Consider the following 16838-nt stretch of genomic DNA (forward strand, 5'->3'; position numbering starts at 1 on the left):
TGATCTTGACGTAATGCATTGTGGGCACCCAGCTGTGCCACCTGCCTCGAGAAAAAACCATTAGATGGAGAAAAAAAGAGGCCATTATCCTCGCTATTGACATTTCTTTGTAGAAAGCATCGCAAATACGACACTCTCAAACTTGAAAACATATGATTACACTGTGGAGCTCTTAATTTATGATATTTACTAAAATGAAATGTATAGACATCAGTTCTTCAAATTAAATTACATTTCAGTGCACACGTTTTTGTTGGTCATAGTATATGCACAATATGTGAAAAAAGGGACTGTTAGTGCTTGCACGTGCGTTGATAATTCAGCAAGGGACTGGTTAACAGCATTGCTGGTTCTAAGGACAATTCCAAAAACTTTGTGAGTGCACAAGTGGTGGTTTATGGACTTGCTACATTATCCGCAAGACTCTTCGATGGTGATTGTGCACCTGCACAGTCGCAACAGGTGGCTGCAGGCCGTCTCTACAAGGACTGCATTGGGTCTGCACCTTTGATGGCCCGCCAATACCATTATCTCTACAAGTACTGCAGTGGGTCTGCACCTCTGGTGGCCCACCAATACCATAATCTCTACCAGGACTACAGTGGGTCTACTCAGTGATGACCTACCTACCAATATTCTTCAAAACTTCGACTGACTCTGCGGTGGGTTTGCTCTGTTGTGCCCCATTACTTGTCTGCATGAGAAGAGTCAGCATTGTCTTTCCGTTGGAAAGACGACACTACTTCTTCAAGGCTGCAAGACTGCATTTTCTTTTAGTGCTCAGACTTTGAGAAAAAAAACACTGCAAATTTATTGTGATGAATGATCAGGACTGTCTTTATGGGCTGTGAGAAAATTTTAGCTTTTGACCAACATTGTGTCAATAAGTGTGTGCATTTGATTTCTTTGTTATTATAATTATTAAAATTTTTTTCTAATCTGTATTGGCTACTGCCCAAAGCAATTTGTAAATTTTTTTTTGGGAGCATGGGGGCTTTGTAAGTAGGCTGTTTAGGTTTTTATTCTGGTAACGTCACGTAGCGTTCTGTATGAAAATCATTGACTGTACTGTGTGCAGTCTGTGGCTGGTTTGCATTGTTGGAATATTCTATTGTTGGGCAGTTGGATGTGAACAGTGCGTAGCATTGCGCAGTTGGAGGTGAGCCACCAGCAGTGGTGGATGTGGGGAGTGAGATGGCGGAGTTTACAGAGCGGATGATCTGGACAGAGACAGTAAATTTGTAAGACTGGATGTCATAAACTGATATATATATTATGACTTTTGAACACTATTAAGGTAAATACATTGTTTGTTCTCTATCAATATCTTTCATTTGCTAAGTATGCCTATCAGTAGTTAGTGCCTTCAGTAGTTAGAATCTTTTATTTAACTGGCAGTATTGGCGCTCGCTGTATTGCAGTAGTTCGAGTAACGAAGATTTTTGTGAGGTAAGAATTCATGATACTTATAGGTTATTGTTAGTCAGGGCCATTCTTTTGTAGGGATTACTGAAAGTCAGATTGGGTTGCGCTAAAAATATTGTGTCACTTTAGTGAATGTCTGAGTACGTTCAGTTTTGCTCAGCTGTTTGAAAATCAAGTAACATAAGAAGTTTATCAGGACAGTAATTCATTTATTTTTCTAAGTGGACGTTGCAGTACACAAGATGATCCTTTCGCACTGCTTGTTGCCGTTCGCTGTACGTTTGAACTGCTGAGAGTTCATACATGCTACCCTTTCCCACAGATGAAGTATATCTCACGGGCTCAGTTTCATTATCAGTGGAGGCAGCTCCTTGGAAATGTTGGGTGGTGGGATGGTGCAATACTACACTCCTGGAAATGGAAAAAAGAACACATTGACACCGGTGTGTCAGACTCACCATACTTGCTCCGGACACTGCGAGAGGGCTGTACAAGCAATGATCACACGCACGGCACAGCGGACACACCAGGAACCGCGGTGTTGGCCGTCGAATGGCGCTAGCTGCGCAGCATTTGTGCACCGCCGCCGTCAGTGTCAGCCAGTTTGCCGTGGCATACGGAGCTCCATCGCAGTCTTTAACACTGGTAGCATGCCGTGACAGCGTGGACGTGAACCGTATGCGCAGTTGACGGACTTTGAGCGAGGGCGTATAGTGGGCATGCGGGAGGCCGGGTGGACGTACCGCCGAATTGCTCAACACGTGGGGCGTGAGGTCTCCACAGTACATCGATGTTGTCGCCAGTGGTCGGCGGAAGGTGCACGTGCCCGTCGACCTGGGACCGGACCGCAGCGACGCACGGATGCACGCCAAGACCGTAGGATCCTACGCAGTGCCGTAGGGGACCGCACCGCCACTTCCCAGCAAATTAGGGACACTGTTGCTCCTGGGGTATCGGCGAGGACCATTCGCAACCGTCTCCATGAAGCTGGGCTACGGTCCCGCACACCGTTAGGCCGTCTTCCGCTCACGCCCCAACATTGTGCAGCCCGCCTCCAGTGGTGTCGCGACAGGCGTGAATGGAGGGACGAATGGAGACGTGTCGTCTTCAGCGATGAGAGTCGCTTCTGCCTTGGTGCCAATGATGGTCGTATGCGTATTTGGCGCCGTGCAGGTGAGCGCCACAATCAGGACTGCATACGACCTAGGCACACAGGGCCAACACCCGGCATCATGGTGTGGGGAGCGATCTCCTACACTGGCCGTACACCACTGGTGATCGTCGAGGGGACACTGAATAGTGCACGGTACATCCAAACCGTCATCGAACCCATCGTTCTACCGTTCCTAGACCGGCAAGGGAACTTGCTGTTCCAACAGGACAATGCACGTCCGCATGTATCCCGTGCCACCCAATGTGCTCTAGAAGGTGTAAGTCAACTACCCTGGCCAGCAAGATCTCCGGATCTGTCCCCCATTGAGCATGTTTGGGACTGGATGAAGCGTCGTCTCACGCGGTCTGCACGTCCAGCACGAACGCTGGTGCAACTGAGGCGCCAGGTGGAAATGGCATGGCAAGCCGTTCCACAGGACTACATCCAGCATCTCTACGATCGTCTCCATGGGAGAATAGCAGCCTGCATTGCTGCGAAAGGTGGATATACACTGTACTAGTGCCGACATTGTGCATGCTCTGTTGCCTGTGTCTATGTGCCTGTGGTTCTGTCAGTGTGATCATGTGATGTATCTGACCCCAGGAATGTGTCAATAAAGTTTCCCCTTCCTGGGACAATGAATTCACGGTGTTCTTATTTCAATTTCCAGGAGTGTATGAGTTCTCCCTCGTCTCTGCATCTCCACAGGATAATACTTCAGGTGCCTTTGGAATCCAGCTTCCAGTTGCTTGACACCAGTCAGATCCAGTCACAGCTTCTTATCAAAGTCAACTAACTCATCCCGTGCCAGGGAACAGCATTCACAATGACGATGCACTGTCGTTGATCAAATGACACTGACGATACAATTCGTCACCGAATAGTTTGTGTGTCAGGGATAAGCGACAGAAACATCGAGGCTAATTTTTACAATTACCGTATTTCTGCAGCTTTAAAGATTATCTGCGATGATGGAACCATGTTCAGGATCTCCAGGTTGACGTAACTCGCTGATGATCAAGTGGAACTATCGTGCTCAGCCACTGCAGATTTTATAGGACGAAGAAGGCGGCTGTACATTTCACGTTCGATGCAATTTTCTTGTGCTGTACGACTGATCTGTTTTATTTAGGATCTACCAAATTGGCAACGAAAGTCATAAATGATGGTCACATATATGGTGTCAAGCAACTGGAAGCTGGATACCGAAGGCACCTCAAGTATTATCCTGTGGAGGAGATGCAGGGACGAGGAAGAACTCATAGTATTGCACCATCCCGCCACCCAACACTTTCGAGGAGCTGCCTCCACTGATAATGAAACTGAGCCCGTGAGATATACTTCACTGAAAAACTGATGTCATGGCTAGTGCATAACATTTTATTCCAACGTACCGGATCTTAAGAATTCAGGTCAGTTTGAAAGACGCATTAAACTGTTAACCAACGTAAGGAGTTAATTTCAAGCTTCAGATCTCTTTTATTTCTGACATTTTTTTTCCTGTGAATTAGTGATTATAGGATCTTCAGAAGTGTGTGTTTTGGAAACAGTTATTCTCTCTGATTAGAGAGTGTCCGTATACCATTTCATCCTGGAGGAAATCAGCGACAGAAACAAAAAAATGGGTCTGAGCACTATGGGACTTAACATCTGTGGTCATCAGTCCCCTAGAACTTAGAACTACTTAAACCTAACTAACCTAAGGACATCACACACATCCATGCCCGAGGCAGGATTCGAACCTGCGACCGTAGCAGTCGTGCGGTGCCGGACTGAAGCGCCTAGAACCGCTCGGCAACGGCGGCCGGCTACAGAAACGAAACAGAACTTCTGAATGGTTTATAAATGAGGAAGGATGGTGGCATCTGGGCGCCTCCTGGTGCAAACGCGCGTGGGCGCATCTGCGGCTAGAAGAATCCATCCTCATTCCGCCGCATCGGTGATGGCCTGCCTCGCGTTCCCGCAGCTCCTCATCACGCGCCTGACCTTTCCGTGATGGCGTCTCCCCATCATAATGGCGCCGGCTGCGGAGGCGGCGGTCGCTGCAGAGTTCCCATTAGTCAGAACGATCACCTCTCTTCCGCTGTTGCTTTCTATTGCCATGATACATCCCGCTCAACAGGGCAATTTGGAAATTGTTTTCGGGACCTTAAAAGTGCTACATTTTAGTACTGTACCATTCCTTTTGGGTATAAAGCTTGCTTTTCCGAAAATGCTTTTATACATGTAGCCTATCTGAAACAAAATTTTGAAAAACACAGCCCTCAGTCGCGAACACAATTAATTTGTAACCTAGGTTTCGGTGTTGACTGTAGCAGAGGACACATGGCAGCCCCTAGTGGCTTGCACCTCGGTTGCATTTTATTTTAATTCTGACTATCTGACGCTGTCAGGTATGACCGCAGCTTCTGTATTTTTTGGTACGTTCTACATCTACATCTACATTGATACTCCGCAAGCCACCCAACGGTGTGTGGCGGAGGGCACTTTACGTGCCACTGTCATTACCTCCCTTTCCTGTTCCAGTCGCGTATGGTTCGCGGGAAGAACGACTGTCTGAAAGCCTCCGTGCGCGCTCTAATCTCTCTAATTTTACATTCGTGATCTCCTCGGGAAGTATAAGTAGGGGGAAGCAATATATTCGATACCTCATCCAGAAACGCACCCTCTCGAAACCTGGCGAGCAAGCTACACCGCGATGCAGAGCGCCTCTCTTGCAGAGTCTGCCACTTGAGTTTATTAAACATCTCCGTAACGCTATCACGGTTACCAAATAACCCAGTGACGAAACGCGCCGCTCTTCTTTGGATCTTCTCTATCTCCTCCGTCAACCCGACCTGGTACGGATCCCACACTGATGTGCAATACTCAAGTATAGGTCGAACGAGTGTTTTGTAAACCACCTCCTTTGTTGATGGACTACATTTTCTAAGCACTCTCCCAATGAATCTCAACCTGGTACCCGCCTTACCAACAATTAGTTTTATATGATCATTCCACTTCAAATCGTTCCGTACGCATACTCCCAGATATTTTACAGAAGTAACTGCTACCAGTGTTTGTTCCGCTATCATATAATCATACAATAAAGGATCCTTCTTTCTATGTATTCGCAATACATTACATTTGTCTATGTTAAGGGTCAGTTGCCACTCCCTGCACCAAGTGCCTATCCGCTGCAGATCTTCCTGTATTTCGCTACAATTTTCTAATGCAGCAACTTCTCTGTATACTACAGCATCATCCGCGAAAAGCCGCATGGAACTTCCGACACTATCTACTAAGTCATTTATATATATTGTGAAAAGCAATGGTCCCATAACACTCCCCTGTGGCACGCCAGAGGTTACTTTAACGTCTCTAGACGTCTCTCCATTGATAACAACATGCTGTGTTCTGTTTGCTAAAAACTCTTCAATCCAGCCACACAGCTGGTCTGATATTCCGTAGGCTCTTACTTTGTTTATCAGGCGACAGTGCGGAACTGTATCGAACGCCTTCCGGAAGTCAAGAAAAATAGCATCTACCTGGGAGCCTGTATCTAATATTTTCTGGGTCTCATGAACAAATAAGGCGAGTTGGGTCTCACACGATCGCTGTTTCCGGAATCCATGTTGATTCCTACATAGTAGATTCTGGGTTTCCAGAAATGACATGATACGCGAGCAAAAAACATGTTCTAAAATTCTACAAGAGATCGACGTAAGAGATATAGGTCTATAGTTTTGCGCATCTGCTCGACGACCCTTCTTGAAGACTGGGACTATCTGTGCTCTTTTCCAATCATTTGGAACCCTCCGTTCCTCTAGAGACTTGCGGTACACGGCTGTTAGAAGGGGGGCTAGTTCTTTCGCGTACTCTGTGTAGAATCGAATTGGTATCCCGTCAGGTCCAGTGGACTTTCCTCTATTGAGTGATTCCAGTTGCTTTTCTATTCCTAGGACACTTATTTCGATGTCAGCCATTTTTTCGTTTGTGCGAGGATTTAGAGAAGGAACTGCAGTGCGGTCTTCCTCTGTGAAACAGCTTTGGAAAAAGGTGTTTAGTATTTCAGCTTTACGCGAGTCATCCTCTGTTTCAATGCCATCATCATCCCGTAGTGTCTGGATATGCTGTTTCGAGCCACTTACTGATTTAACGTAAGACCAGAACTTCCTAGGATTTTCTGTCAAGTCGGTACATAGAATTTTACTTTCGAATTCAATGAACGCTTCACGCATAGCCCTCCTTACGCTAACTTTGACATCGTTTAGCTTCTGTTTGTCTGAGAGGTTTTGGCTGCGTTTAAACTTGGAGTGGAGCTCTCTTTGCTTTCGCAGTAGTTTCCTAACTTTGTTGTTGTACCACGGTGGGTTTTTCCCGTCCCTCACAGTTTTACTCGGCACGTACCTGTCTAAAACGCATTTTACGATTGCCTTGAACTTTTTCCATAAACACTCAACATTGTCAGTGTCGGAACAGAAATTTTCGTTTTGATCTGTTAGGTAGTCTGAAATCTGCCTTCTATTACTCTTGCTAAACAGATAAACCTTCCTCCCTTTTTTTATATTCCTATTAACTTCCATATTCAGGGATGCTGCAACGGCCTTATGATCACTGATTCCCTGCTCTGTACATACAGATTCGAAAAGTTCGGGTCTGTTTGTTATCAGTAGGTCCAATATGTTATCTCCACGAGTCGGTTCTCTGTTTAATTGCTCGAGGTAATTTTCGGATAGTGCACTCAGTATAATGTCACTCGATGCTCTGTCCCTACCACCCGTCCTAAACATCTGAGTGTCCCAGTCTATATCTGGTAAATTGAAATCTCCACCTAAGACTATAACATGCTGAGAAAATTTATGTGAAATGTATTCCAAATTTTCTCTCAGTTGTTCTGCCACTAATGCTGCTGAGTCGGGAGGTCGGTAAAAGGAGCCAATTATTAACCTAGTTCGGTTGTTTAGTGTAACCTCCACCCATAATAATTCACAGGAACTATCCACTTCTACTTCACTACAGGATAAACTACTACTAACAGCGATGAACACTCCACCACCGGTTGCATGCAATCTATCCTTTCTAAACACCGTCTGTACCTTTGTAAAAATTTCGGCAGAATTTATCTCTGACTTAAGCCAGCTTTCTGTACCTATAACGATTTCAGCTTCGGTGCTTTCTATCAGCGCTTGAAGTTCCGGTACTTTACCAACGCAGCTTCGACAGTTGACAATTAGAATACCGATTGCTGCTTGTTCCCCGCATGTCCTGACTTTGCCCCGCACCCGTTGAGGCTGTTGCCCTTTCTGTACTTGCCCAAGGCCATCTAACCTAAAAAACCGCCCAGCCCACGCCACACAACCCCTGCTACCCGTGTAGCCGCTTGTTGCGTGTAGTGGAAACTTTTTACCCGAGGGAAGACTTGAACCAAGGACCTCTCGTTCCACAGTTGCAAACGCTAACCACTGGACCACGGCGCTCTTATGCTGTAACATCTAGTCTTAATTTTGTCCAAAGAAGGTGTCCCTTGTGACACCGAAACCTAGGTTAAAAATTAATTGTGTTCGCGACTGAGGGCTGTGTTTTTCAAAATTTTGTTTTGTACAACAGGCGCTGATTGACAGCCATGTTAAAAACCTCTGTGAAACAGTTGAGATCAGTTTAGAGGTGTTCTCATTATCCGCGGAAGAAATGAAATGAAATTCAAGGTATTCTGCTGTATAAAACAAGCACATGAACGTAAGATCCTACGGAATTATTGTTAAAATTACTTGATTGTTAACACTTAACACGTTGAAGCCGTTTTCATCCAATCAGAGCGCTCAATGTCACGCCTGTATAGTTCGTCGTTGCCAGACTGACACAACAATTACTGAGTTCCAATTCCTTGCCCGGCTTTCTTTCTTGATTTGCTGGGTCTGTTTCTTTTATTTCGTATTTCATTACACATGATAACGACACGAAAATACAGGCAGAAACACATCAATGGTAACGAAATACACGCTTTTCACTAAGCAAACGCTAGTGGCCCCTTTCGCGCAAGACACGATTCAGCTTCACGTATACATTTGTTATAAATCACAGAGATAGGCTTACATTGGATAAGCTTTACGCGACACTGAATGAAGCCAAGTTTTTGAAAGCTGAACTAATCGTTGTCACTGGGTCAGCAGAGTCATAAATATAACAGTCTTCTGCAATGTAGTGGCGCAGCGCAGTGGTTAGCATGTAAACCTGACATGTAGAAGGTGTCAAATGCTGTGAAATTCTTTTATTGATAAATCTAATCAAAAGACTTTGATTATTATTTTTATTCTATACATGGGTTTAAAATCAGTTTTTTTCATTATTAATACTTTGCTGCGTCAGTTTCATTATCGTATTGACTTTTTTATTTGCTCTTCTTTTCTTGCTGTCATTCTTTTTTCGTTTCCAATCTACTTGTGTTGCCTGTAATCTTCAAGCAAGTGCCAAAGAGGACTGCTCATCGGTTGTTAACGCGACAGCCCAGTGTGAGCATAGTTTCAGCTAACCAATGACAGTAAAAATTACAGTTTGCTTTTAACGCTGAAACTGAAATTCTTGTCTTCAGTTTGCTCGTAGAGGTTAGCTTCAGAGACAGTGAAGAAAGCAATCCCGATTTCAGTTCTGCCGCAGATTGTTGACCGCCGTTTTCTCGGATACATTGCATATCACGAGATCGTGATTAGGTTAGGACATGAGTTTAAATTCAGGGCTAAAAAATACGTCGGCTTCCGCAGTTCCGTCATTTTTCACTTAAAATCAGCTGTCGGCAAAGCATATCTCATTTCCGTCATACCTCACGGGGGCCGCCTCCAAACTGCTCCATGTTAAACGTTACCAACAATAGTGAAGGGACCCGCCGTGTTGGTGTGTCGACTGTAACCGAGCGGTAACCGACAGCCGATGCGGCAACACTGTAGCGGCAAATGACGGACGTCAAATATCAAGTAGTTTTAAGCGGATTATCGTACGAAACTACTAGGAAATTAGCCTAAAAGTTTTTTTAGCTGTTCTCACAAGAACACTGTCCTAATTAAAATTTGCAACACGGGCAGTAATGGATACATTGTTGATAAGGTCCTGTGCTCACTTCTAAGGTGAAAACTAGTTTCTAAATTATTCATCTAAAGTCAATTAATTCAGACATAAGACAATTTTAACTTCCTTGTAAGTTGTCACTGGAAGGCACACGGTGAATATAAAAGTTTTTGTATCCTTTAAAGTGGTTAATTTCATAACACCTTACATATAATAAAAATTAAGTCATTTCTGTTTTTATTTTATGAAAAGCTAGAGTCCTGCTTCACAAACACACGCCGAATGAACGACGTCCAACGCTGACATCATATAGAACATTCTCAGTCCCTCGTTACTTCAATGTTCATCGAGGCTAGCTACCTAACAGTATAGCTATTCTGTGGCTTAATTCTAAAAGAGCCAATGTCAATATTTGTCAAAATTGGTTTTATTGGTGTACGTCATATAGTTTCACGTGCTTTACATAATTTTAAAGCGGCCATGTCTAGGCCAAATAGGATGAGAGATACTGGGGTTTTAAGTTGTAAGCCCCAAAGTGTTTTATCAAGTTTCCAATCAGTGTAAAAGGGCCAATCTTTGCACTGGTCTTCCCTCTTACTTTACATTTGTTGTAAGAAGGGCCAATGTCGATTTTCGCGTTTTTTGATGACAGATGGTTTCAACAATTTAAACAGTGTTGTGACATTGGACTTAAATCTGGCAGGAATACACAATAATAAGAGTTGCTCCTTTAACAATTCCCCTAACCATTCAGTGCACTGTTAGTGAGGAGTCTAGACAGTCTTGGTGGTCACAAACATCATATTTCACAGAGGCAATAAGGAGGAGCTTGAGGAACAAACTGCACCTGAAATATCACCGCTGGAGTCGTGACTTTCCCTTGAATGTAAGTTTACTAAAATAAACTGGCACCAGGAGCATTTATCCCTAATTTTTCCAACACAAGTCCATAAATTGGCTGGTATCTCTACTTAATGCCAATTTAAAATATTATCAACCGCCTACTAAATTTATTTCGTTTTTATTTCCTTTAAGTTCATCCCAGTATCAGTACAGGAGAAACTGCATATTCGTCATTATTGGCAGACTAGATATCAAGTTCTGATGAATATGTATTTGAAGATTCTGATGAATATGTTCCAAGTGATGGCGAAAGTAGTAATGAAATTAATGACGGAGGGAATATAGCTGTGCGAAATACAGTTGAAAGACCTTCAGGGACTGAAGAAATTGATCTAATTCAGCAGCAGCTTAGCAATGAAACAACAAAGTTTAGAGGAAGGGGAAGGAAGAAATGTGATCCACAGGATTAATCCAGAAAAAGAAAGCGAACCCAAAAATTATGGGAGAAAAAACGGAGGAAAGAAAAGTTATACCTGCTAAACTTCTGAAATCATCGTGCAAGTGCAGGAAAAATCGCGGAGGGAAGGTAAATGGTGATGAGAGAGAGAGAAAATGTTTATAGAATATTGCAGGCTGTCCCCGGGAGCTCAAAATCAGTTCATAGCTAATCATGTGTCTGAGGAAAAGAAACAAGTGGAGCGTTCAAGGAACAAACCTAAAGGAACTGCAAGCACGCGAAATTATCCCAGGAAGTACTTTCTTTATAGTCCTACTTTGCACCTTAAGATAAAAGTATGTTAAAATATGTTCCTTAGTACATTTTCTTTAACACAAAAAAAAGTAAGAATAATTTAGGAGAAAAGACGGGGCTTTGAAGGAGCAGTGTGTTCTGAAGATGGACGTGGTAAACATTCTAATCATCCGAAAGTTCCATCTGACGACATTGATTTAATAAAGGAACACAATAACATGTTTCCTTCCTACGAAAGCCATTATTCTCGATCTCATTCTTCTAAAAAATATTTATCTCCAGACTTGAGTATTTTTGCAATGTACCGTCTCTATCAAGAATTTTGCCAAACCAAAGGTATGAAGCCAAGAAGTGAAGCGTGTTATCGAAGAGTTTTTGTGACCTGTTTCAGTCTTAGCTTCCACAAACCGAAGACTGACACTTGTGCAAAATGTGACAAATGCATGTTACTCAAGAATTGCACAGATGATGCTGAACGTTGTGAGGTTGAAGTGGAACGCCAGCAACATTTGGATTTAGTCAAGGCTGCTCACGATCAGAAAGACAGTGATAAAAGGAAAGCTGAGCAGAATTCCAATGTAGTAACCCCGGTCTTTGATTTGCACAAATGTCTACCCACTCCTTTTCTCCGCTGTGGTGTGGCATTTTAGAAAAGACAACTTTGTACCTTCAACTTGAAGATCTATATAAAGAGACATAAGGAATGTTCTCCAGTATGTTACATTTGGAATGAAACAATGGCAGGAAGAGGTGGCCAAGAAATAGCTTCTTGTCTATATGATTATTTGATGAAATTGGCCGACGAAATTGTAGAGGTACACTTGTACAGCAATTCGTGTACAGGACAAAACAGAAATATTTTTATTGCTATCTTGTTTCTGAGAGAAGTGGAAGAATTCATTATTCAGGGAAGACGTTTGGAAATCAACCTCGAGATTGGACATACTCACTTGGAAACTGACTCAATTCAAGCAGCCCTTGAGGAGACAAAGAAAACAACAACTGTTGAAGTGGAACTTCCAAGAGACTGGGGCAAATTAAATGGCATGATTCCCTGGAAGCCACCCATAGCTGCAATAGAGGTGGAACAAAAGGACTTCTATGACTTTAAAGACTTGATGAGAAGTCAATATCTGCACAAGAAAATTAACACAGAAGGGAATCCTATTGTTTGGAACAAAATAAAATGGATGAAGTATCACTCAGGTATGCCAGGAATTGTCTCCTACAAACGCAATTACTCCTCGGAAGAGGCATTCAAGATGATAGGTCTTAACAGAAAGGAAACTCGACGCTTGTCTATGCCAAACCTTGCACCTATTTCTGATGCCATCATACCCATTTCAGAAAAGAAATTAGAGTACTTAAGGGATCCCCTTCCATACATTAATATAAGAAGTCGTCCATTCTACAGGCAGTTCATCAAACTCCTGAGAGCCAGTACACAGTCATATGAAAGAGATAAACAGAGGGGAGGTTGAAAATGGTGACGATAACGGAAACGAGTGATATATTTTTCTCAACCCTTTTACAGGTCCAAACACAGTGTATGCAAACTATTCCTCTGATATTAAGAAATGTGAATAAACAGTTTCTCTCCTCATTACGAGACCAAACAATGTTTTCATTATTTACGGTTATAAAATGTGATTTTTGGAACATGCAACAGTTACTATCGTTATTAAATTCTTGAGGAATGAATAAAGTGATTTATTTAATGAATACAAGGAAATATTTATCTTAAAATTACCTGTTTCTGGTTATTCTGTGTACCTGGCTCTGATGTCCAAAGAGCTAATCTCAAATAATTTAAGTGAGTTCATGATGTGAAAAAGGGCCAATGTCCTCTTAAGTCCTTTAATTTTGAAGTTGAAAATTCTAGAAATTGTTATTTAAAAATAAGCTCTAGTTAAATTGATTTACTATAATGATAGTAACAAATAGCCCCCAATATATTGTTAATAGTTTTCATAAAATGACAGAAAATATTCAGAAGCTTATAACTTAAAACTGAGATTCTTGACATTGGCCCTTTTAGAACCAAGCCACAGATTTACTGAGCTCCAGAATTCAGAGATTTACGGCTTCACTAAATGGGAACACCACTGAGGTCCGTAGTTCAAAAGACAATTCAGTTCTACTCGGAACGCTATCTGCCAAAGGGACTGAGATCAGACGACTCTGTTATCTCGGCATGTCAGAAAAACCTAAAGGTTTCTATAAAATATTAAAAGTGCGTGCGGCCATACAGTAATACATCTTATAAATTTTCTAATGGGTTGCTGAAGAAGCTGTATCACTCTGGATTCAGAACTGTGTCTTAAATTATTGTAAATCGCATTTTTTGGCCGATGGCTTATTTGAGAATATTCAGGCATGTGCCTGAAGTAATTACTTCATCTGACTTCAGCTACACAGGACAGAGTTAAATTTGATCCTGAAAAGAATCTTCATCGTTTGTTATATATTTCTGTTACTTAATCTACGACATTTACTAGAAAATACATTAGTGATTTTCAAAGTGTGATCGATATCCAAACGTGGTTTTCTGGGCATAGTTTTCTATTGAGTTAACAGCTAACTGCAAAATTTGACAACGGTAACTGTTGATGCGTGCACGTCTGAAACACGATAACGTTACTAATTTTTTGGAAGTCGTGTAGGAAGCATGTGACGATAATGCGTGAGCTAAACAGAGCTGCACAAATGCTGGATGGGTCATTCAATGAAATGTCATTAGTTGGTGAACAAATGACTTAGTTATGACGCATTTCGTGTTTATCCATCATCAGAAACTCTGGAACTAGAGAATACATTGTCATGAAATAAAAAATTAGTACAACAGTGACATGCCTTACGAAGACAAAACAAACACATACTAAATACATTACGTTGTTCAGATGATTCGTAGAATTTGGTCTAGAAGAACGCCCCAGCTCATTTTGTTCTGGGTTCAGCCACATATGTAGATTATTTTGGCTATAAAATTTTGCTTCATCCCTCTTAGTATCCTAATAAGGCAATCAGTGAGTGTTTCCTCTTTTCTCGAATGAAGAAACAATTGCGTGGCATGTCATTTCCCAAACTATGGCGGGGTGATACTCGAGGTGCAAAAGTCAAAATGCAGACATCTACAACCAAGGTCTCCGCTATTTCATCCACCGATGGGAAACATATTTGGCAGTGAAGGGTGCAGAAAAGACCAACAAGATCACAAAATTTCATGATTGCAGTCTGATTTTGTGTAAACGATACTGAAAGTTATTTGCTCTGGCTCGATCGTACGTTTATTCATGAGCATTAAAATGTTTGCCTTCTTTTTACTCAAAACTGAATGTACCGTCCTCTGTTATAAAAGGTTGAACTGAAATTGCTATTACGAACAGCGTGTCTGAGTCCACACATTTACATAAAGACAAAACTGACTGGCGTTCACTATCACAGGAAATTAAATCAAAACAAAACCACTACCAAAATCAAACTGTGCATGAACCACAAAAATTGAAACACTAAAATTACGTTGTAACACTACGAAACTCACACTGTTCACTGGCCCATTAAAAATCTGAATTAGAAAGAAAATACTTAGAACTTGCACAGTGAAAACGTGAGATGAGAAACGAAAGAACCAACTACCTATGAAAAGAATGCCACCTGAAAAATTATAGCACAATCACCATCAACAGCATAGCATGGAGAATCACGCCATATAAAATATGCTAAAATAAAACTAAACTACTGGGAGAAAGATTGGCATGATTTTATCATACTAGAAAAAAATTCTTACTTGAAATTAAAATACTAATCCGTTCCTTACAATGACAATGCTGTATTTTAAACTGTTATTTCACAAGAACATAAAACTCACAAAAAACCAAAATGCTTTTGCGATTGTACAAATTGAAATGAATTAAACTGAAATGACCTAAACTAGGTGGGGAGGTGGACTGTTCTGTTACAAGAGTCGCTAACATTGTCAATGCGCGACAGCAATAATAATTACCTTAAAAACACATTTGTAATGCAAATTCATTCTCTCAGTCCCATAAATGCTGACTCTGTAAATCCGTCCATCAGATTAATAATTCCTAACAATTTCCTCTCCAAAATCCTCCTCCATTATGCACTACGCTAAAAGTTCAGCCAGCTTACTCCATGTCCAACACTCAACTACTCTCCGCTCAACAACTGAGCCAGAGATACACAAGTTCAGAGATACTACTGTCCCTGGCATAAGTCGGCTGTTCCGTAGATGTCAACGCGACTGCTTCGCTCTCGTAAAATGATATTTCCACTCATTCTGAAACTATTCGGAAATAAATGTCCAGTCCCTCTATATATGTCCACCATGAACTTAAAACTTTATGGCCATACCCCGTACTTCCAGCTTCACTTCCATGCTGTGGTTTGCAAACATGGGGATGTGGCCATTGCGTTCCACTTGGTGTGTCAGGTAGGGAAGTTCCGAGTGAGCGACACTAGCCAAACGTCTCACGGAGCCGAAAACAAGTGCGTACTGAGCGAGGGCCAGCCAGCAGAGGACCGCAACCACCCACCGCCCACAATACATACCGACGTACCAATCCAGTATCACTTTAACAAAAAAAAAGCAAGAAGTGGACTAGTACCAAGTGTACCCAGAACCACCTGCGCAAAATCTCAAAACTATTTCGTCATTCCCCATCTTACTAACACGAGTTGCCCTCCCTCCTGTCCCTCTCTCTCCATAGCTCAGGTGCTGGGTCACTCTTAGCTGGAGAGCCACGGAGCACGCGGGCCTGCAACTTCTCGCCCGCTGGGTTGCGAGGCTAAGTAACCAGCGTTCTGGTTCTTGTAAATGCGCGTAGCTATAATGACAGCTCTTGTGTTAAACTATGAAAAGAACCCTTCTCTATTCAAGTGGAATCATGTTCCACATTTTCGAATAATAAAATAGATTTTCCCGATGTAGCAAAATGTTTGCGTCAATTAAACAAATTCAATGCTGCTCAGGCATCAGTTGTGCCACAAAAATTAATAAATCAGTACTTATACAAATACACACAAGAATTAATAGCATGCACAGTCATACACCACATCAACAACCATAGTTAAAGATGTCACTTTTCACCACTTACTACCACGTACTACGATTTCAAGCACAGTAAATATTATAGCATAATTTAACTACATATGGTTATGCAAACGAGCCTGAACTCCTAATCCTCCATATATATATATATATATATATATATATATATATATATATATATATATATATATATATATATATGTGTGTGTGTGTGTGTGTGATATGAATACATAACTGTCTAGTGCTAAGGTATCCCTTTCCTCTAATGTATCTCCGCGTACATTAAGGCGTATTAGTGGTTAATTAAGTAACTATTCATTTTGGCCATTAATAATGGTCGATGTCGTTTATATATGGGAAGTATAATGGAGAACAAGTCAAGCGACGGAAAGGTCCGAAAATCAAGAAATCCAATTACTCTAGGAACTCACAGACCAAAATTGTGATCGCTTGGTGCCTGGAAACGAGTATCTCGGAAATGGCGAAGCTGCTCGAATGTTCGCGTGCTACTGTCGTGACCATCTATAAAAAGTGGGTGAAGAAAGGTGAAACCA

This window comes from Schistocerca americana, chromosome 6 (assembly GCF_021461395.2).
Source record: "Schistocerca americana isolate TAMUIC-IGC-003095 chromosome 6, iqSchAmer2.1, whole genome shotgun sequence".
Lineage (NCBI taxonomy): Eukaryota > Metazoa > Arthropoda > Insecta > Orthoptera > Acrididae > Schistocerca > Schistocerca americana.